Source organism: Schistocerca serialis, chromosome 4 (genome assembly GCF_023864345.2).
Source record: "Schistocerca serialis cubense isolate TAMUIC-IGC-003099 chromosome 4, iqSchSeri2.2, whole genome shotgun sequence".
Lineage (NCBI taxonomy): Eukaryota > Metazoa > Arthropoda > Insecta > Orthoptera > Acrididae > Schistocerca > Schistocerca serialis.
Window position 1 is genome coordinate 745,868,608 of NC_064641.1, and position 23,061 is coordinate 745,891,668.

The window sequence follows — 23,061 nt, forward strand, 5'->3', positions numbered from 1 at the left end:
TACTGCCACGTACTCCATATCAGTGACCTCAGTAATCATTACATATCGTGGGAGGGCAGAATGGGGCTCTCCGCGGAACACACGGACTTCGAAAGTGGTCACACTCCTAAACATCCCTAGCTCCACTGTTTCCGATGTGATAGTGACATGGAAACGTGAAGGGACACGTACAGCACAAAATCGTACAGGCCGACCTGGTCTGTTGACTGACAGAGTCCGCCGACAGTTGAAGAGGGTCGTAAGGCGTAATAGGCAGACATCTATACAGACCATAACACAGGAATTCCAAATTGCACGAGGATCCACTCCAAGTATTATGACAGGCGGGAGGTAAGAAAATTTGGATTTCATGCTCGAGCGGCTGCTCATCAACCACACAACAAGCCCGTAAATGCCAAACGGCACCTCGCTTGGTGTAAGGAGCGTAAACATTGGACGACTGAACTGTGGAAAAACGTGGTGTGGAGTGACAAATCACAGTACACAATGTGGCGATCCGATGGCAGGGTGAGGGTATGGGGAATGCCCTGTGAACGTCATCTGCCATCGTGTGTCGTGCCAAAATTCGTAGGCGGTGGTGTTACGGTGTGGTCGTGCTTTTCATGGAGCGGGCTTGCACTCCTTGTTGCTTTGTGTGGCACAATCACAGCATAGGCCTACATTAATGTTTTAAGCACCTTCTTATTTCCCACTGTTGAAGAGAAATTCGGGGATGGCGGCTGCATCTTTCAACACGATCGAGCACCTATGGCGGAGTGGTTACACGACAATAACATCCCTGTAATTCATTGGCCTGCACAGAGTCCTGGTCTGAGTCCTATAGAACACGTTTGGGATGTTTTGGAACGCCGACTTCGTGTCAGGCCTCACCGACCGACACCGATACCTCTCCTCAGTGCGGCGTGAACATTGGGCTACCAATCCCCAAGAAACCTTCCAGCACCTGATTGAACGTATGTCTGCGAGAGTGGAAGCTGTCATCAAGGTTAAGAGTGGGCCAGCACCATATTGAATTCCAGAATTACCTATGGAGAGTGACGCGAACGTATGAGTGATAGTTTAACGGCTTTGGCTGCCACATTACGATGTTCAGTGCGATTCTAAGCAAGGTTATCGAAAGATTTGCCTTTGCGATGTCCGTGCTCATTTTAAAGAAATCATACCGGCATTTGTTGTATTTGATTTACTTAGGAGGGCGCCACAAATTCCTCTCTGTCCTCCAGAATTAGGCTTTCCCCAATTTCTCTAAATAGATTAAGGGGTGCGTCGGTGTAGTTCCTTTGAAAGGAAGCAGTTGTATTATGGTCAGAGTTCACGCTCCACATAAAGTGATATCTTCGTCGACGGGGCATTACATTCTAATCCTCTTCCTACGTCTACTCATGCTGCTTCTAAGGGAGCATCAGAAAAATTTTCGTTACGGGCTGGTCAGCAGTTCGGAAAGCACCATTGGGACCAGTGTATGTGTATTTTACAGTTTGTCTGATAACAGCAGAGACTTCCACTCTGTAACTTGTGTTTATTTTCTAATATAGGTTGGCACTCACGTTAAGATTTATGGCCACTGGAGAAACATTTCAGTGGATGGTCTTTGAAACAAGAATTGCAGCAGATAAACAATTTATAGTAAATGTTATCGAATTTTAAAATAATACTTCTGTTGAATATATTAATAAGAAAGGACGAGAATCTTTTAGAAAACAAATCGTGAAAAAAATGTTTTTGGGGAAGAAGTGGACGCGAACCTGCTACCTCAGGCTTCACGGCTCACGCCTCATGACGCTATCAGCTGCACTGCAGTTTCAACAGTGCTGCACAGTCTCTGTGTATGACATACAGTCCCAAAGATTCTATCTACACATATAGTTAGTTAACATTTAATATGCAAGTTGTACCAAAAATACGCATTTTTGATAGATCAGCATTGTGCCGCAGCACTGAAACGGTATACTTTCGTCGCACATAAGTTATAACACTAAAAACATCAACTACAGAGTGCCATTACCTAACGATTACTAGTTTCCCTTCATTTTATTACAGCAAACCTGTCCAAAACGACGCGTTATCGAGACATCCTTAATTTTCCTTAATTTTCTGATGCTTTGAAACAGCTTATATTAGTACCATGTACTTAGGAGAAAGGAAACCCACCCGACACTATGTTTACCACCATACAATATGGCGGCTGCTATGTTCTGCTTGTCACGTAAAAAGATGTCGAGCCCCACTGGGCACGTTCTTCTCCAAACATCTAACATGCCAGATCCTTTTTGGAAATTTGTGGGCCGGCCGCTGTGGCCGAGAGATTCTAAGCGCTTCAGTCCGGAACCGCGGTGCAGCTACGGTCGCAGGTTCGAATCCTGCCTCGGGCATGGATGTGTGTGATATCCTTAGGTTAGTTAGGTTTAAGTAGTTCTAAGTTATAGGGGACTTGTGACCTCAGATGTTAAGTCCCATAGTGCTCAGAGCCATTTGAACCACTTTGAAATTTGTGGTAAGGTCTTATGGGACCAATATGCTGAGGTCATCGGTCCCTAAGTTTACCCACTACTTAATCTAACTTACTTACGTGAAGGACAACACACACCCATGCCCGAGGGAGGACTCGAACATGCGACGGGGGGAGCCGCGCGGACTGTAGTGGAACGCGTAAATTCCACCACGTGACATCTCCAACTCCTCGCCCACGTGCGTTTTCACATCCAGTGAGTGTAAGGCCTTAAAAAGTTTCCAAAAAGTTTCAATGTCCTAAGTTGGTTGGTTGGTTGATTTGGGGTATGGGACCAAATAGAGAGGTCATCGGTCCCAACTGGTTAGGGAAGGATGGGAAAGCAAGTCGGCCGTGCCCTTTCAAACGAACCATCCCAGCTTTTCCCTGAGTCGATTTAGGAAAATTGCGGAAAAGCTAATAAGGATGGCTGGACGCAGGTTTGAACCATCGTCCTCCCGAATGCGAGTCCAGTGTGCTAACCACTGCACCTCCTCGCTAGATGGCCTAACATGATTTTATTTTCGTGGGAGTCCTATCAATTAGCGAAAGATTAATTACAACCACCCTGTATTCCAAACGCCAGCCCAACCGAGACAGCAGCGGAAATGTTGCTACTGTCTCATGTCAGTTCTGATGAATTCTTTAGCCACCTAATCAACGTGGACGAGTGACGTGTGTGTCAAATGGCTCTGAGCACTTTCGGACTTAATATCTGAGGTCATCAGCCGCCTCGAACTTAGAACTACTTAATCCTAACTAACCTAAGGACATCACACACATCCATGCCCGAGGCAGGATTCGAACCTGCGACCTTAGCGGTCTCACGGTTCCAGATTGAAGCGCCTAGAACCACTCGGCCACACCAGTCGGCGACGTGTGTGTCACTATGACTCTGAGGAACAAGGCAAACAGTGGGAACATGAAATTTCACCATGGCCGATGGACGCCAAGGCCCCACCATCATCGGGCACTGATGATGATGAGCTTTTTTTTAGAGTGCCATGGAGCGATGCTAACAGATTATGCTCATAAGAGTCAGATGGTAACATAGCGTACTACCGAAATTTTCTGACGAGTTTTACAGACAGTTAAGATGAAGTGTCGTGGGAAGTCGTCCAAGAAGATGTCTCGTGAGATGGGACCCAGTGATTTCTTCTTTCTTTCGATGAAGAAACCATTGCATGCAAAGTATTTACAGAAGAACTTAGACGTGATTTCTGAGGTGAAATATTTCTTACATATACCAAAAAATTTTGACTCTTGTAACCAATGTCCCCGCCAACTCATCTACTGTAAAGGAAAATTTCCCGTTTTTTCTTTTTTTTGCTGTTAACTTTGTGACTGCCTCTTGTTATTTAGGTGTGGACTATAATGCACAGTCAGACAATCAAGAACTGAACGCCAACACGTTTTCCTCCCTGGCAGGAATATCTCTTTCACCAACAGTACTATCATCGATTACACCGGCTCTACAGTAAACCGGCATGAGTAAGTTTTGTCGAGCTCGGTGACTTACTACTGAGTGTGAGTTATGTCGTCTTAAACAGAGAATTCTCGTTGTGCAGTTGCTCGGTGAAGCGGAGAACAAAACTGCTATTAAGGGGAGTTAATAGTATTTAAATTAATTCAATTCAACTAGTAGCGCTAAAAAGAGATAAGATGGTGCTCAGCGGTGAAGATGGACGAGCTTCTAATCCGCGAAGATGCGGCGCCTGGTGGCTTCGTTAATGCGAGCTCGCAGCAGCTGTTGCTAATGAGGAACGAATAGTCGGCACACCGAAACTGTTCCCTGTATTCAGGATAGGGACTGTCTCAGCAGCTGTGTGCTGCAGATGCGTTGTAACTGAGAAGTGAATCCACCATCCTCGAAAGCGGATGCGACCAGCTGCTCTAACTTTTGTAACGCAACAAATCAATTTACAGCTAAAAACCACTTTCGAAGCAAAAATCAGATATGGCAATCGATACTTGGAGCAGGGTTAAATAGGTAGGGTATGTTCCCCCATAACGCTGAAGTGTAATACTTTTATTCAACGTAGCCCTGTAGCCCCGTACTGGGCCAAGTTAGCGCAGATTAGAAGTGCACTTATTCGATTACTTTTCGGGCGCCCTACTCGGACCTTATCACTTTCTCTGCCGCTATTTCGGCTAAAAGCATTCCAGTTCTTGTCAAGTAAGGTTGTTGTCCGACATCTGAGTGTTTTTCTTTTATTTAACTTTGTTGTTCATTTATTTCCACCCCCACACCCCTCACCCATACATCGGGAGAATTTACAAAACGATAAGCTGTGGTACCCTGTGACCACAATAACAATCAGGAACAACTGTAATCAGTCAATTCAACAATTACTTGGGCGTAAAAATTTGTGAGTTTTTGGCAGTTAATCACGGCTTAGCCCCAGTCACAGGTAAAGTAGGAAGTAGACTTGGATTCATTCAAAAATGACTCTAAGCACTATGTGACTTAACATCTGAGGTCATCAGTCCCCTAAACTTAGAACTACTTAAACTTAACTGACCTAAGGACATCACACACATCCATGCCCGAGGCAGGATTCGAATCTGCGACCATAGCAGCAGCCCGGTTCCGGGCTGAAGCGCCTAGAACCGCTCGACCACAGCGGCCGGCTTGTATTCATTGATAGGATATCCACAAAACGCAGTCATATTACAGAGGAGACGGTTTTAAAAAAATCCCGCGTTAGCTGTCCTAGAATGTTTCTGAAGTTCCTGGGACTCATACCTAATAGGACTAACAGGAGATACTGAGAGTGTACAAAGAACACCATTACCTATCACAGATTTAGCTGATTATGTTACAGCCCTTTTACGTATCACTCGCCTAGGGACAAAGGAGGCAATATAAGGCTAATTACAGCACGCGCAAAAGTATTAAGGCATTCATTCTTCCTGCTCTCCGTAGCTGTTGTTGTAATCTTGCGGCTGAAGACTGGATTGATGCAGTACGCACGGTACATATTATTTTTGCAAAAGTACTCCACCTTACCCCACGCTACCTCACTCGGTCAACGAAGTATTGGCTCAAATGGCTCTGAGCACTATGGGACTTAACATCTGAAGTCATCAGTCGCCTAGAACGTAGAACTACTTAACCCTAACTAACCTAAGGACATCACACACATCCATGCCCGAGGCAGGATTCGAACCTGCGAGCGCAGCCGTAGCGCGGTTCCAGACTGAAGCGCCTAGAACCGCTCGGCCACAACGGCCGGCCAACGAAGTATTAATGCGATGTTTGGTATATAGGATGTTCTGAAATTCCCGCTACAAACTTATAGGGCTTGTAGAGGGGAGACGTAGATAATATTTTGAGTTGGAACCCATGTTCGGAAACGTACCGTTTCCATGCTACAGCTACTTGAAAACATGTCGGTAACACAATCAATCTTACAACTAACTGATTAGGCACCAGCCAGTGCATCACTTGTTTTATAGATTCACTCATTAATAGCCAAAGAAACTGCTCATGTACTCGTTGACGGGTTCCATGGTTGTGAAGCAATACGGCCTCTTCCAACTCGGGTGTGCGGCATCTCCTTGCCCGAGGTCATCGCGTAATTGTGGCGAAAAAGGTATGGTATGGAGTCGGACGTTGCGGATAACGATCTTGATAAAGGTGACGAGTGCATATTCCATTACCGCGAGTTTCTCCATTCAGAAGGCGTGTTCTCAATCTTACTGCTCTAACACTCACAGACGCGCGAATGAAGCTCGCGCCAGGTGAGAGAAGTACGACAGACGTCTAATGACATCAGCCAGTCAGACGTAACCACTCCCCACCATGAGTAACCTGTATCATACCTACCTATCAAACATGTTTTCAAACGGCTGTAGCACGGAAACGGTACGTTTCCGGACATCTACATCTACATCCCCTCCTCTGTTCCATTCGCGAATCGCACGAGGAACAAACGATTGGCCGGCCGGGGTGGCCAAGCGGTTACAGGCGCTACAGTCTGGAACCGCGCAACCGCTACGGTCGCAGGTTCGAATCCTGCTTCGGGCATGGATGTGTGTGATGTCCTTAGGTTAGTTAGGTTTAAGTAGTTCTAAGTTCTAGGGGACTGATGACCTTAGAAGTTAAGTCCCATAGTGCTCAGAGCCATTTGAACAAACGATTGTCTGAACGCCTCAGTACGAGCTCTAATTTCCCTTGTCTTTGAATGGTGATTATTGCGCGAATTGAAAGTTTGTGTTAGTAATATGTGCCCTACATCCTCGCCGAAGACCGGATTTCGGAATTTAGTGAGCAACCCCTTTACTTTAGCGCGTCGCCTATCTGCAAGTGTGTCCCACTTCAAACTTTCGATGAGATTTGTAACGCTGTTGCGATGGCTAAATGTACCAATCACGAATCTTGCCGCTCTTCTTTGGACCTTCTCAATCTCTTGAATCAGACCCAAATGGCAAGGGTCCCATATAGACGAACAGTAATACTGGACGAACTAATGTATTGTAAGCAATTTTCTTTGTTGAAGGACTGAATCGCTTCAGGATTCTACCAATAAATCGCAGTGTCGGTTTCGCCTTGCCCGTTACTTGTGTAATCCGATCACTCCATTTGAGATCATTTCGAATAGTCACACCCAGATACTTGACGGATGTTACTGCTTCCAAAGACTGGGCATTTATTTTGTACTCGTACATTAATGGGGATTTTCGCCTTGTTATACGCAGTAGGTTAGACTTACTAATATTGAGAGATAACTGCCAGTCATTACACCACGCATTTATTTTCTGCAAATCCTCATTGATTCGTTCACAACTTCTGTGTGAAACTACTTCCCTGTAAATTACAGCATCATCGGAAAACAGTCTAATGGCACTGTCAGTACCATTGGTGCCTATTCAAAATATTATGTACACACTCACTTCCACAAGGCTTAGAAGTTTATAATGAAAATTTTCGAAAACACTCTATTTTTGCTTTGCTTCTTTTTAAAAAATTTCCCTCCTTTGAGGAAATTGCGTTTTTTAGTGGTATATGATAAATCTTAACGTTTTATTTTTAATACGACATCACTCTGATTCACGGAAAAATCAACAGCGTATTCGAATAAGACCTGAATTAAACACTGACATTTTGAATTTTGCTTTACATACTCGTGGCGACGGCCTTGCCGCAGTGGATACAACGGTTCCCGTGAGATCACCGAAGCTAAGCATTGTCTGGAGTGGCGGGCACTTGGATGGGTAACCATCCAGGCCGCCATGCACTGTTGCCATTTTTCGGAGTGCACTCAGCCTCGTGATGCCAAGTGAGGAGCTACTCGACCGAATAGTAGCGGCTCCGGTCACAGAAAACCATCATAACAACCGGGAGGGCGGTTTGCAGACAACACGCCTCTCCTATCCACATCCCCAACTGAGGATGACACGGCGGTCGGATGGTCCCGCTGGGCCACTTGTGGCCTGAAGACTGAGAGATTTTTTACATACTCGTTATTTTTAAGTAACAAACAGAAGGCTAACTGTGCGTAACAACTATGTCCCGTAGGTTTCACAGCCGTTTCTAAATGGTTCACTGCTTCTAGTTTCTTCGGGAATCTAGTCAGACCCTGATTGCATGCGTAAACAGTGCGATCGATATAAGGTAACACCCGATGGGTATGCAACACGCCTAACTTACAGCTAACGCGGGTGTGATCTCAACTGACCAAGTCTACAGGGGAAACTACCGTAGTCCACGCTTACCTAGCCTACGGTAGTTTACTCCCCTAGTGTAAATCCTTTCTGGACAGGTCAACAAATGGTTCAAATGGCTCTCAGCACTATGGGACATAACATCTGAGGTCATCAGGCCCCTAGACTTAGAACTACTTAAACCTAACTAACCTAAGGACAACTCATACATCCATGCCCGAGGCAGGATTCGAACCTGCGACCGTAGCAGCAGCGCGGTTCCAGACTGAAGCGCCTATATCGGCTCGGCCACAGCGGCCGGCGACAGATCATCAGCAATTACTTAAGCCTGCACACATAGTACAGAGCAGTTGATAGGAGGAGTGTGCAGACAACCTGTGTGAGTCGGAGAGCATGGTCTCGTCTCGCAACAGGCCGGCCACGTCCGTCTCTGCAGACTCCAGTGCCAGCACCGCGGCTGCCGGGTCGGCGCTCAGCGGCCAGGCGCATGCATAATTCAGCGCTCGGAAATCAAAGTTGGCGAATGGAAATAACTTGCGATGGAATCGCGTACAAGTTCCTGTGATTTGCGCCGCCACCTCATGCATGTATGTAAATAAAGCGGCCGCCCCGCCGCCATTGTGGCCGCCGGGAGCGCTCATTACCCGGCACCCGACTGCGCCGCTCTTAAGCGGTTCGGCAACCAGTCGGTCTTGAAGCATTACGGTATTACTGGTGTCTACCCTGCCGTTAAGCCGACATCCATCCCCGTGGCGGTTAAAACACGGAACTGAATTGCAAAAATGAAAATTTGAAACGGAATACACGGAAATGAGGTGTTATTCGTTCACTATCGTAAGACGCATTCATAAACTTTCATATAGTTACGCGTCAGCCCCCGGTAGCTGAGTGATTGCCGGCACGGTAGCTCAGCGTGTTCTGGTTGGCCTCTGTACTAAAGAAACTTAGTGGAAGGATCAAAAAACGAACTTTAACGGATGTCATGTGACGTCCGCAACGACCAAACACAACGAAAAAAAAGAAAGAAAGAAAGAAAGAAAGAAAGAAAGAAAAGGGTCAGCGCGACAGAATGTCAGTCCTAAGGGCCCGGATTCGATTCCCGGCTGGGTTCGAGATTTTCTCCGCTCAGGGACACGGTGTTGTGTTGTCCTAATCATCATCATTTCATCCCCATTGTCGAATCGAATGACTTCCACCCGGCGGTCTACCAGACGGGAGGCCCTAGTTACACGACATTCATATAGTTACGTCATTTCTTTTATTATTACAGTTTATTATTATTACCGTTATATGTCTGAAAGAACTAACATCAACGATCGACTTATGCAGCCTTACATTCATAACTAAAGGGAAATTTGTACGATGTTGTGCACCACTTATTATACACAACGGTAAGGAGAGGTTGGCTACATACTGTGGCAACCTGCGTCGAAGGAAACCTGGACAGGAGCCGAAATGATCAGAAAACATGTTAACGCAGTAAACGGAAGATTTACTTAACTATTATCTCTCCATGTGTATGAATACTCATTAAAAACAATGCAGCAAGAAATAGATTACAGCTAATATAATAGCAAAAAGGATGAGGCTCCCTGAACTAAGCATGAACTATGGTGCTGGAGCCGCGAGTAGGCTGCGTCAGCATATCGTCACACAGTGAAGTGGCTCTGAACACAAGTGGCTGTGCGGCTGCCGCCGGCCCTCCTAAATCATGGCGGCAGAGGCCGCTTGTGGTACAAAGCCGCTGCAGGCGTGGCTCAGCGGACTCGCACCATTGGATCCACCAGATCCTGTAAGATCGCTATTGGTGTCTGAATCTCCAATTCCGTTGCTAACTTTGAGACGCCGGTACAGTGGTATAAATATGTGATACTACATATCTCGTAGCTGCTTCAGCGCTGCAGTAGTCCAGCAACTGCACTTGAAAATTTGTGACCAGACCAGGACTCGAACCCGGATTCTGCGCTTCTTGCCTTGACTGCCTCAGCCATCCAGGCACACTTCCAGTCTGACTCAAATTTTGAAGCGCTGCTTACCACTGATGTTGTGACACCATTCATTTTCCCCTTTACTCACAACCTCACTGTATTCCTGCAATGAGATGAATGATGGTATGCATCTACTTTGAGAAAGTCAAATGCCTATCAAGGCATATCTGTACAATTATGTATGCATGGTATTTGCTTTTCAGACTATTTCGATGCAGATGCATGCCGTTCTTCATCCCCTTGCAGGAATTCATTGAGGCTGTGAGCAACAGGAAACATGAGTAGGGTCACAACATGAAAGAGGAGCAGCAGTTGGGAATATGAGCAGTACGGGAAGCATGTCCAGATGGCCGAGGTGGTCAAAGTGACTGTTCGCGAAAAGTGGAGAATCAAGGTTCGAGTCCTGGGCTGGTCACAAATTTTCAAGTGCAACTGTTCAATTGTTTCATCGCCCAAAGTATCTATGTCACACAAATTTCCCTTCCGTCATCTGTATTTTAGCAGTAAGCTGCTCCATTTAGCTTCTCTAGTGACATGCTATGTTACACGCCGACGTCGATAACACTCCTTACTGTGATTGTTATAGGAACGTAGTAATCGATGTGAGTCCTCTTTTGAAAATAAATTTTCTCCGCCAGTATCCCTCACTAATGAGAATGAAACGTGTTGACGTACGCTCCTAGATCATCATCGGAGTCTGCACTCAAGTCCAAGGTTAAATTACGAGTACTAGTTACGAAGTTACAATAACAATCTCGAAAAAGTTAAGCTGGGACCACGAGATTTCGTGATTGTATTGATCATTCTTATCTGCTGTTGGCTGTGAATTTACTGAAGATAATTTTATACTTCCAAATTTACTATAAAGGCGGTCAATTATTTGTGGTTCAGTTCATAATTATTACCTACTGTTTTGATACTACTGATTTCCTTCGCCTTGATATATGTAAACTGTAATACTGAATGTAAAGCGCATGTCTGAGTATGAAACAAAAGTTAAGAATATTATGAACTATTTGTGTGTGCAGTGATTTATTAAGTATATTTGTGTTGTTCGCACTGCGGTAGTTTCTATGATGTCATCAAACAGGACCAAAGAAAGACAAAGCGCCATCCACTGAAACATATCTAAGTGTATATCTACTATTTCACCGTATGTTTAAGCAAATGAAGGCACATTACCGTGCAAAGTGGTACTAAATATTCAAACATTTTTGTGCAGCGCAGAAGCGGACGACATGCTTCCCACTAAAACTTCAATGTAATCAGAAACATTAGACAAAACAGGTTATGGCATTGAAATGAAGGTTTTTTAAGGTAGTTGCGGCTGCATGCGTTATTCACCGATTATCCTTAACGAACGTGGAGTTCATTTCAAACACCTTGGATAAAAGAATGAAACCAGGGAACAAATTTCGTCTTACTGAAGGGAGCTGTACAAATTATTCGGAAAGACAAAGATTAGAATATATAGAACAAATAACTGAGGATGTTTCGTGTGAATGTTACTCTGAGAACAGGAGGATGGCAGATTTGAAGAAATCAAGGCAGGCAGCACCAGACCAGTCCAAAGACAAAAATTATCCTTCCCGCTCGCCCCTCTCCCTTCTCAAAAAACTGACAGTGTATCTATAATTTATGAATAAAAGATAATCAACTGCATGTATTTAGTTTTTCAGGTTTTTATTTCAAATATGTGTCTGAGAGCGGGAATTATATAACTAACTTTTGTTCAAAAAATTCATCTGTATTTGTAGCGAATTTCATCTGAGTCCTCAGGAACCTTACGAATCTGCCCGGTTAAGAAGTGCCTAAAAAGTCGCGGCAATGGTTCAGTGTATCAGGCGTAAAACTTTGCTCGTCTCTTTTTACGTCTGAACTGCAACTGCTCACACGATTGCAAGTTTGTTGGACCACTGGCTACCCACTGCTGTCAAAGTTTAATGCGCTGGTCCCACGTTACCGCTCAGTCTATGTGGGTGTAACACAGCACAAAACGCATTCTTATAATCGTACTTGACTGTAGTGGTCACGTCTTGGCTTCCGCTCCACATTAAACGAAATCCAATGAGATTCAAAATGGTTCAAAATGGCTCTGAGCACTATGCGAATTAACATCTGAAGTCATCAGTACCCTAGAACTTAGAACTACTTAAACCTAACTAACCTAAGGACATCACACACATCCATGCCCGAGACAGGATTCGAACCTGCGACCGTAGCGGTCGCGCGGTTCCAGACTGAAGCGCCTACAACTGCTCGGCCACCCCGGCCGGCTTATTAATAACCATTTGTAACGATATATCGTTTTCAACAGTATTCACCACCGGAGGCGCTGCAACTCTCTTTGCGCCAGGGGGTAGCAGGAATGATTGAGCGCGTGCGCACTCTATCTAGCGCATGCGCTGTTGTACTTCCGATGCATATAAAGGTGCAGTCATTTGCGAATGGAATCAGTTATGGGCGAGAGCACCGTAGGTTTTCTCACCTGATGATGGCGGCCAGGTGGATCGCTGAAATATTGTGCTCAGATGATAGTTTGATCCGGCTGGAAACCCGACAAAAATGTGATATACTAATACGCCGGGAAAGTCTACATAGTCACTATGAGAGTGTAGTGTTTATAGCAGGACTTGTACTTCATCTGCAGTGAGACTAACGTAGACTATTACGGAAGAGCTTGTACCGCAACAACTTGCTTAAAAATAAGCAGCTTCTTTTTGTTGTGAAGTAAGAACCCTCCTAATACATGTGTGCAATTGTATTGTAGAAAGGGGATACCAGCCACCAAACAAATTCTCTCAGTTGCTTCCCCTGACATAAGACTCTACGATGGCAACGACGAAACCAACATCTTCATCAGGTGCTGCCTCAGACAGTTTCAGGTAGCACCTGATGAAGATTACGAGTCATGTTCGAGTATAATGACTTTTCTGGAGACTAGAAATCTACTCTGTAGGAATCAGCATGGGTTTCGAAAAAGACGGTCGTGTGAAACCCAGCTCGCGCTATTCGTCCACGAGACTCAGAGGGCCATAGACACGGGTTCCCAGGTAGATGCCGTGTTTCTTGACTTCCGCAAGGCGTTCGATCCAGTTCCCCACAGTCGTTTAATGAACAAAGTAAGAGCATATGGACTATCAGACCAATTGTGTGATTGGATTGAAGAGTTCCTAGATAACAGAACGCAGCATGTCATTCTCAATGGAGAGAAGTCCTCCGAAGTAAGAGTGATTTCAGGTGTGCCGCAGTGGAGTGTCATAGGACCGTTGCTATTCACAATATACATAAATGACCTTGTGGATGACACCGGAAGTTCACTGAGGCTTTTTGGAGATGATGTTGTGGTATATCGAGAGGTTGTAACAATGGAAAATTGTGCTGGAATGCAGGAGAATCTGCAGCGAATTGACGCATGGTGCAGGGAATGCCAATTGAATCTCAATGTGGACAAGTGTAATGTGCTACGAATACATAGAAAGATAGATCCCTTATCATTTAGCTACAAAATAGCAGGTCAGCAACTGGAAGCAATTAATTCCATAAATTATCTGGGAGTACGTATTAGGAGTGATTTAAAATGGAATGATCATATAAAGTTGATCGTTGGTAAAGCAGATGCCAGACTGAGATTCATTGGAAGAATCCTAAGGAAATGCAATCCGAAAACAAAGGAAGTAGGTTACAGTACGCTTGTTCGCCCACTGCTTGAATACTGCTCAGCAGTATGGGATCCGTACCAGATAGGGTTGATAGAAGAGATAGAGAAGATCCAACGGAGAGCAGCGCGCATCCTTACAGGATCATTTAGTAATCGCAAAAGCGTTACGGAGATGATAGATAAACTCCAGTGGAAGACTCTGCAGGAGAGACGCTCAGTAGCTCGGTACGGGCTTTTGTTGAAGTTTCGAGAACATACCTTCACCGAAGAGTCAAGCAGTATATTCCTCCCTCCTGCGTATATCTCGCGAAGAGAACATGAGGATAAAATCAGAGAGATTACAGCCCACACAGAAGCATACCGACAATCCTTCTTTCCACGAACAATACGAGACTGGAATAGAAGGGAGAACCGATAGAGGTTCTCAAGGTACCCTCCGCCACACATCGTCAGGTGGCTTGCGGAGTATGGATGTAGATGTAGATAGAACATCGTACAAGGACGACGATGGTATCTAGCAGAATACCCCACACCTACCGATGTCTACAGTTTGCCGGGAAAGTCTGAAGAATTACATCTGTTGCGGTAGTTACGTGGAGGTCAAGAGGCTTCATCCGCATAGACGACATACGTACGATTCAGTTTTGAAACAAAACTTGGCAGCATGCTGTTGTTAAACCAATAATTTACAGGAGAAAGCGAAAGGGAAGAAATTGCTAAGAACTGTAAATTAGGAACGCAGCGATGATAAATGGAAGTTAAGGATGACGTATCAAGAACTCCCAGAATTGACTCCGTAGGACGAAAGTGCAAGAACGCGGCCACCGCGGAGTCACGGCGAGAAAAGTTAAACGCAAGACGGATGGGGTCCGGGAGACGCTTTGTCGCTGGCGGAAGAATCGCGGTTCGCTGCCGAGGGGCCGGCCTCGGAAAAAGAGAGTGGCATAATCCAGTTTTGCAGCGGCCCGCGCCCTGAGGAAGACAAATCCCTGTCCCCCCTGGAGCGAGCGACCGCCCTCGACGATCAATCACGGCTGCACAAACAGGGCGACGCGGTCCGGAGCGTGTCCGAGTGGACGCGCGACAGCCGGCAGCCGCCACCCGGCGGCCAGCCCCTGATAACCGCGCGCTCCTCATGATGGCACTCGCTACAGAAACGACGCCAAGTGCTCCTACCGCAGAGCAAAGTCAGGTGTAGTCATCGTGTCGCACTTATCTTGAAATTACCACGATGGAGAACCTTCTTCACACTACGCCAGTATTTTCGCCTAGCAGCGAGTTATACACGATGTAATTTTCTATTTAGTATTTACGAATTCATAAATGTTTCAAGTGGCACACTGGGACAGTGAAAGATAGGTATTTTACGAATCAAATTCCGTCACATTCTGTCTTTCGGTTTCATGGTTTTTGTTCATGAATAGAATTTCAAAGCGAAAGGCAGAGAGAAAGAGAGAGAGAGAGAGAGAGAGAGAGAGAGAGAGAGAGAGCGAACGCGCGTTTGTCCAGGGGTTGCGGGGTGCACACAAATATTGAAAAAATACAACACATTATCATGCCTATACCCTGTTCATCATAAGAATAAACCTGATGTAAACATAACACCATGTATTCTTCCGCCTTTGCTAAAGTCCCATACTGCTCACAGCCATTAGAACCATTAGATTATTCAGCCGGCCGCGGTGGTCTAGCGGTTCTAGGCGCTGAGTCTGGAACCACGCGACTGCTACGGTCGCAGGTTCGAATCCTGCCTCGGGCATGGATGTGTGTGATGTCCTTAGGTTAGTTAGGTTTAAGTAGTTCTAAGTTCTAGGGGACTGATGACCACAGATGTTAAGTCCCATAGTTCTCAGAGCCATTAGATTATTCATAGACGGCCGATTCAGATGCCGTTGTTTCTTCATGCCTGATAAAACAGGATTCCACGTTCTGCTTAGCGGGTATCCATTATCACGATTAACGATATTATCCGCTAATCTGATTTCAACAGATTCTTTTAAAACACAATCGCAGTACCGAGAAGCATTTGCAACTACTTGCGTCTCATTGTATAACATCCTGTGTCCCTCTGTAAGACAATGCTCAGCCTCCACAGATTTATCTGGTTGTAATAATCGCGTATGGCGATGATGTTCATTACACCTGTCGTTGACGGTGCTAATAGTTTGGCCAATGTAAATTTTCCCGCAGTCACACGGTATTTTGTAAACGCCAGGCTTCCTAAAACCTAAATCATCTTTGACAGAGCCAAGAAGTGCTCGAATCCTAGCTGGCGGACGAAAAACACATCTGATCCCATATTTCTTCAAAAGTCTACCTATCTTGGCGGACACATTCGCAGCATACGGAAAAAAAGCAGCAGACCTACAGGTGTCTTCAGAAGGTTCATGTAGAGGTCCAAACTCAAAAGCACGTCGAATTTGTCGGTCCGAATAGCCATTATTATTGGACACGTCCTTAATATGATGCAGCTCCTGTAGTAAACGATAGATCGTTTTCAACAGTATTCACCACCGGAGGCGCTGCAACTCTGTTTGCGCCGGGGGGCAGCAGGAATGATTGTGCGCTTGAGCACTGTATCTATCGCATGCGCTGTTGTACGTACGATGCATATAAAAGTGCAGTCATATGCGAATGGAATCAGTTATGGGCGAGAGCAGCGTAGCTTTTCTCACCTGATAATGGCGGCCAGCTGGAGCGCTGAAATACTGTGCTCAGATGACAGTTTGATCCAGCTGGAAACCAGACAAGATTTTGATATACTACACTCTCGTAGCTGGTGACGTAAACTGATAGATGCCAGCTAGAATAGTGACTGAGCTAGTAATGAGCTGACTCGCGACTGAGATGAATGCGACTGACCTTGTCTGCGACTGGGTTGACTGTCGGTGACTGATTGGGAACTACGGTCCCCAGCGGCGATCTAAATACCGGCTGTCGAGAGGGCGTTGTCGGCGCGTTGCTTGCGAGTCTCTCTTTGGTCTTTCTCCTGATAGGCGTGCTTGATCCAGTGCCCGTTATCTATCTTCTTCCAACCTCTTTGGTGGCGGCTTACGCAAGCACAAAGATAACGAGCTATCTTGTTGAAATATCGTGCAAGGACGACGCTGATATGTAGGAGAATACCTCACACCTCAAGATGTCTACTGTCACCTACATCCATTTGATCCAGATTACTATTTTCAAGCCTGCCTCTCTCTCTCTCTCTCTCTCTCTCTCTCTCTCTCTCTCTCTCTCTCTGTATCTATCTATCTATTTATCTATCTATCTCTCTAAAAATGTTTCCCCACTCTTCCCTCCAAACTGATGATTCCTTGGGGTCTCACGATGTGTCCTATAAACCAAACGTCTCTTTCAGCCAACTTGTTCCATATATTTATTTTTTCCAAATTCTATTCAGTACTTCCCCATTAGATATTCGCTCTACACATCTAAATCTACTGCATTCCGTTGCAGCACCACATTTCTGTAGCTTCAATCCTCTTCTTGTCCCGACAGTTTACCGTCCACATGGCAGACAAATACTTTCGAGAAAGACTTCTTAAACTTAAATTTACAAGGGAAAGTCGCTGTCGATGAACTGGCTCCATCGATGAGCCAGCTCGATGTCTCAGATGGTATTCACAAAAGTCGCATTCCAGCGGCCGTTTAGAGGACCCCGAGTTGCCAAAGATTTGCCACTTACGAGATCAATTGTTCCATGAAAACACAAAAAGACAGCGAAGAAAAGTAAGGTTTGCTCTGTGGGCATGTAACTGACTAGTTTTAATTATTGCAGCGTCATGGTGATATGGTATTTTTGACTAAATTTCTGCATTCATCATTGGAAAGTACGAGCAATTCACACCATTTTGTCACATTCACAATACGAAGTTACGTGATGTGGAAGTAGACTAAGAGTCGTTAAGTGATGCATTGCGAGATGTCTCCAATGAGCCACCTTGAATTTTGTTTACGCTTTGGCCTCAAGAAGCCATTGTGGACAAAGTTTAAATAAGCCTAACGCTTTTCCTTTTTCACTGAGGTGTCAAAAGTCATGAGATGGCGATATGAAAATTTATAGATTGCGGTAATATCGCATACATAAGATACAAAAGGGCAGAGCATTGGCAGGACCGTCAGCTGTACTTAGGTGAATCATGTGAAAGGATTTCCGGCGTCACTGGGGCCCCACGACGGGAATTAAGAGACTTTGGGTAGTTGGAGCTAGACGCATGGGACATTCCATGTCGGTAATCGTTAGCGAATTCAATATTTCAAGATCCACAGTGGCAAGAATATTCCGAGAATAGCAAATTTCAGGCATTACCTCTCAACACGGACAACGTCTGACAGACAAGCAACGCTGCGTGAAATAACCTCAGAAATGAATGTGGGGGGTACGATAAACGAACCCTTTAGGACAGGGCGGCGAAATTTGGCGTTAATTGGCTATGGCAGCAGACGACCGACGCGACTGCCTTTGCTAACAGCACGACATCGCCTGCAGCGCCTCTCCTGAGTTATTTCCCATATCGGTTGGACCCCAGACTACTGGAAAACCGTGGTCTGGTCATGTGAGTTTTGATTTTAGTTGGTAAGAGCCTATGGTAGGGTCCGAGTGTGGCGCCAACCGCACGAAGCCATGGTCCCAAGTTGCCAACAAGACACTCTGCAAGCTGGTGATGGCTTCTAATGGTGCGGATTCTGTTAATATGGAATGTACTGGGTGCTCTGGTCCAACCAAACCAATCATTGACGGGAAATTGCCAATGGTTCAAAAATGGTTCAAATGGCTCTGAGCACTATGCGACTTAACTTCTGAGGTCATCAGTCGCCTAGAACTTAGCACTACTTAAACCTAAGGACATCACACACATCCATGCCCGAGGCAGGATTCGAACCTGCGACCGTAGCGGTCGCCCGTCTCCAGACTGTAGCGCCTAGAACCGCACGGCCACTCCGGCCGGCAATAGCTATGTTCGGCTACGTGGATAGCATCTGCAGCCATTCATGGACTGCATGTTCCCAAACAGCACTGCAATTTTTACGGATGACAATGAGCCATATGACTGGGCCACAACTGTTTGCGATTGGTTTGAAGATCATTGAAGATAATTCGAACAAATGATTTGGCCGTCCATATCGCCCGACATGAGTCCCGCTGAAAGTTTATGGGACATAATCGAAGGATCGGTTGGTGCACAGAATCCAGCACCCGCTACACTTACGCAGTTACGGACGACCATAGAGGCAGCAAGGGTCAATTTTTCGACAAGAGACTTCCAACGATTGTTGTGTTAATGCCACGTCGGGCTGCTGCTCTACGACTGGCAAAAGGAGGTCTGGCACGATATTAGAAGGAGTCTCATGACTTTTGTCGTCTCTGCGTGAGCTTTCAAATAGTTTTATAGTGTTCTGATAATCAATCAGAATTTCTTTTTGTTTTTGTTTTTTTTTTTATTCGAAGGCGACATTTCTACTTTTAGTCTCCTTTGTTTCGAATACATGTTATTTGGTTTCAGATACCAGGACGAAACTCCTAAGAATATAAAATGAGAAATTTATTGACACTTGTTTAGATGTATGTAGTATTTAATGGCTGTTGCATTGTGTTCCATTTACGGAAAGTGTCTGTCCCAAGGAAGGTAATCAGTCCCCTTGAATGGGCCCATACACATGACTTTATTTCAGACAGTTCATTAACGGTTAATATTTACACCCCTGTGTTTACAATAGTGAAATGCAAAAGATAATGTTCGAGCTACACTGAAAATAAAATATTTATTACAGACTCCCACACGGTGAAAATTGCGTGAGTGGTTGCCAAGAGTGACACGGAAGTTAAATAAATTACTTACTTCCTCATTTCAGTAACCCAGGGCAAGTATCAAAGGCCATAATACATGTCAACTTGCCGTTATTACTCTTGCACAGTCATAGGCAGTCCTCCGGGGTTAAGACTCACTCGTAAAAAGAGGGCAGATTTTAATAAAAGAGTAGCAGCTTTGAAGACGCCTACTCCTGTCAAAGACAAGTAGTAATCTCGCAACAGGCGGGACTTAGAAATTTCTAACTCGCCATATTGTCAAGCGCTTAAACGTATCCATGAGAACAATGAGTGGTAACATTCGGTTGGCTTCTGGTGTATTCAGAAATTTACGCACCGTAACTCCTCAGGTTAGCTCTGCTTCTGAATGAGTAGGAGTAAAACTTATCGAGGACGAAGACAGTCCGATTCGTGCCAACCTGCAGGCTCCTTTAATCTCTTGTGCACAAATACTTCAACAATTAATGGCAGGACTTAAAGAATCAATTATAGTACGACTACGGGAATATACACGGTGAGGATAATTTCTTTCCATGATCACAAAAATTTATTTCGAAGGAACTATACCAGGTACAGCTACGTGGTCTGTCATAAATGGATGCCTAATGAAAGTTTTTTATGTATAGCTTCCACATGTAGTCCGTTTGTTGTTCGTAGAACGTCTAGATGATACTCCGTTTCTCATCGTGTCTTTGGCAACATCCCTTCCGTCACCGTCTGTCCAGCATCTTGTATTCGAGCCGTAAGGGGTATCAAATCAGGAATTGGTGAAGTGGGAACTTTATCGTTGGTGAAACCATACAAAAATGTCAAAAGGGGTTATTTCTTGTGAACGTGGTGACCACGTGGTTGGGCCGTCTCCACCGATCCACCAATCCGAGAAGGTTTCATCCAAGAACTGGCGAACAGATAAACTCCAGTGTGAAAGTGTACCAACTAGTTAAAAGACTACCCACCTAACCGCGATAGGAAAAAGACATCAGATGCTGTCATAGACAGGTAGAAATGTATCCGTAAAAACTTCCTAAGTTAAGTTAATGTTTGGAGGAAAAAACTACATACCTGTGGAAATGTACTCATAACTAACTTTATTAAATAACATAATGAGTTGAGACATCGTTTGCAACAAACTGTATTGCTGTATCTAGCACAGTACCTCAGAAATAAATTTTTGTAGCCAGGGAAATGCCTTTTGCTCACCCTGTATAACTGGCATACCGAAAAGAAAATAGTACCAATTAATAACAAGTTCACAGAACCTATGGATGACTTTTGTCCGGGATCCGGCAGTGAGGTGTTACGTGTTAAGAGTCCGTCATAACTTAACTGATGTGGAAGCAGCGCATGCGCAATGGTCGATATGCATTTGTTATTAGTTGCCACTTATGTAGCCATGAAGCCTTAGTCAGCTAAACAACGCGTCTTCGTTTACGACATCTTTGTTGCAAGCGGTCATTCCTCAGTGTAGACGCAGCAAAGATTTCGCAATTAGTTCAATGTTGGTCGAGACACTTCTGTTCCACCTTGCCCAGCAATAATGACATAGTTCAACAACTTCAGAACGAGAGAACAATGAGACCTCGAACAGGTTAGGTACGTGATCGGAGAGTTACAATAGCAGAAAACATCGACAAAGTTCCACAATCTGTGAAAGCCAGACCTTGTCGTCCAACGGGGCGACATGCTCGCGCTTTGCGCATTTCAGATAGGTCTGTTCGCCGCGTTTTGCACTTTGACCTCCACATTCGTCATTTTAAAAGCGTGCTTACGAAACATCGTCTCAGTTATGTGACTGGATTTGCGACTTCCTGTCAGAGAGGTCACAGTTCGTAGTAACTGACGGAAAGTCATCGAGTAAAACAAAAGTGATTTCAGGCGTTCCCCAAGGTAGTGTTATAGGTCCATTGCTGTTCCTTATCTATATAAACGATTTGCGAGACAATCTGAGCAGCCGTCTTCGGTTGTTTGCACATGACGCTGTCGTTTATCGACTAATAAAGTCATGAAAAGAGCAAATCAAACTGCAAAACGATTTACAAAAAATATGTGAATGGTGCGAAAAGTGGCAGTTGACCCTAAATAACGAAAAGTGTGAGGTCATCCACATGAGTGCTGAAAGGAACTCGTTAAACTTCCGTTACACGATATCTCAGCTTAATCTAAAAGCCGCAAGTTCAACTAAATACCTAGGTATTACAATTACGAACAACTTAAATTGGAAAGAACACACAGAAAATGTTGTGGGGAAGACTAACCAAAGGCTGCGTTTTATTGGCAGGACATTTAGAAAATGTAACATACCTACTAAGGAGACTGCCTACACTACTCTTGTCCGTCCTCTTTCAGAATACTGCTGCGCGGTGTGGGATCCTTACCAAATAGGACTGACGGAGTACATCGAAAAAGTTCAAAGAAAGGCAGCATGTTTTGTATTATCGCGAAATATGGGAGAGAGTGTCACAGAAATGGTACAGGATTTGGGCTGGAAATCATTAAAAGAAAGGCATTTTTCGTCGCGACGGAATCTTCTCACAAAGTTCTAACTTTCTCCTCCGAATGCGAAAATATTTTGTTGACACCGACCTACATAGGGCGGAACGATCACCACTATAAAATAAGGCAAATCATAGCTCATACGGTAAAATATATAAGTGTACATTCTTTCCACGCGCTATACGAGATTGGAATAATAGAGAATAGTGAAGGTTGTTCGATGAACCCTCTGCCAGGCACTTAAATGTGATTTACAGAGTTTCCATGTAGATATAGATGTAGATGTAGTTCAACAACTGAAGAAAAATTGCTATGTACGGTGGCATATGTTTGCAGAAAGGATGCTGGAAAACTTGGAAAAAGACAGTATTCTGATCATGGCCGGTCGAAGTGGCCGAGCGGTTCTAGGCGCTACAGTCTGGAAGCGCGCGACGGTTACGGTCGAAAGTTCGAATCCTGCCTTGGGCATGGATGTGTGTGACGTCCTTAGGTTAGTTAGTTCTAGGGGACTGATGACCATAGCAGTTAAGTTCCATAGTGCTCAGAGCCATTTGAACCATTCTGATAATGAGTGATGACGCTCATTTTCACTTATCGGGTGCTGTGAACAAACAAAATTGTCTGTACTGGTATGAAAATAATCTACGGGAAATCCACAAGAGACCCCTACAAAGTGAGAAAGTAATTGTGTTGTGCGGCTTAGAACGATCTGACAGCATTATACCCATTTTTTCGACAAAATGTGCGCACTATGACTGCCAACTCACAGCGTTACTTCACAATGTTGCGAGAAAAAAAAAAAATGGCTCTGAGCACTATGGGACTGAACATCTATGGTCATCAGTCCCACAGAACTTAGAACTACTTAAACCTAACTAACCTATGGACATCACACAACACCCAGTCATCGCGAGGCAGAGAAAATCCCTGACCCCGCCGGGAATCGAACCTGGGA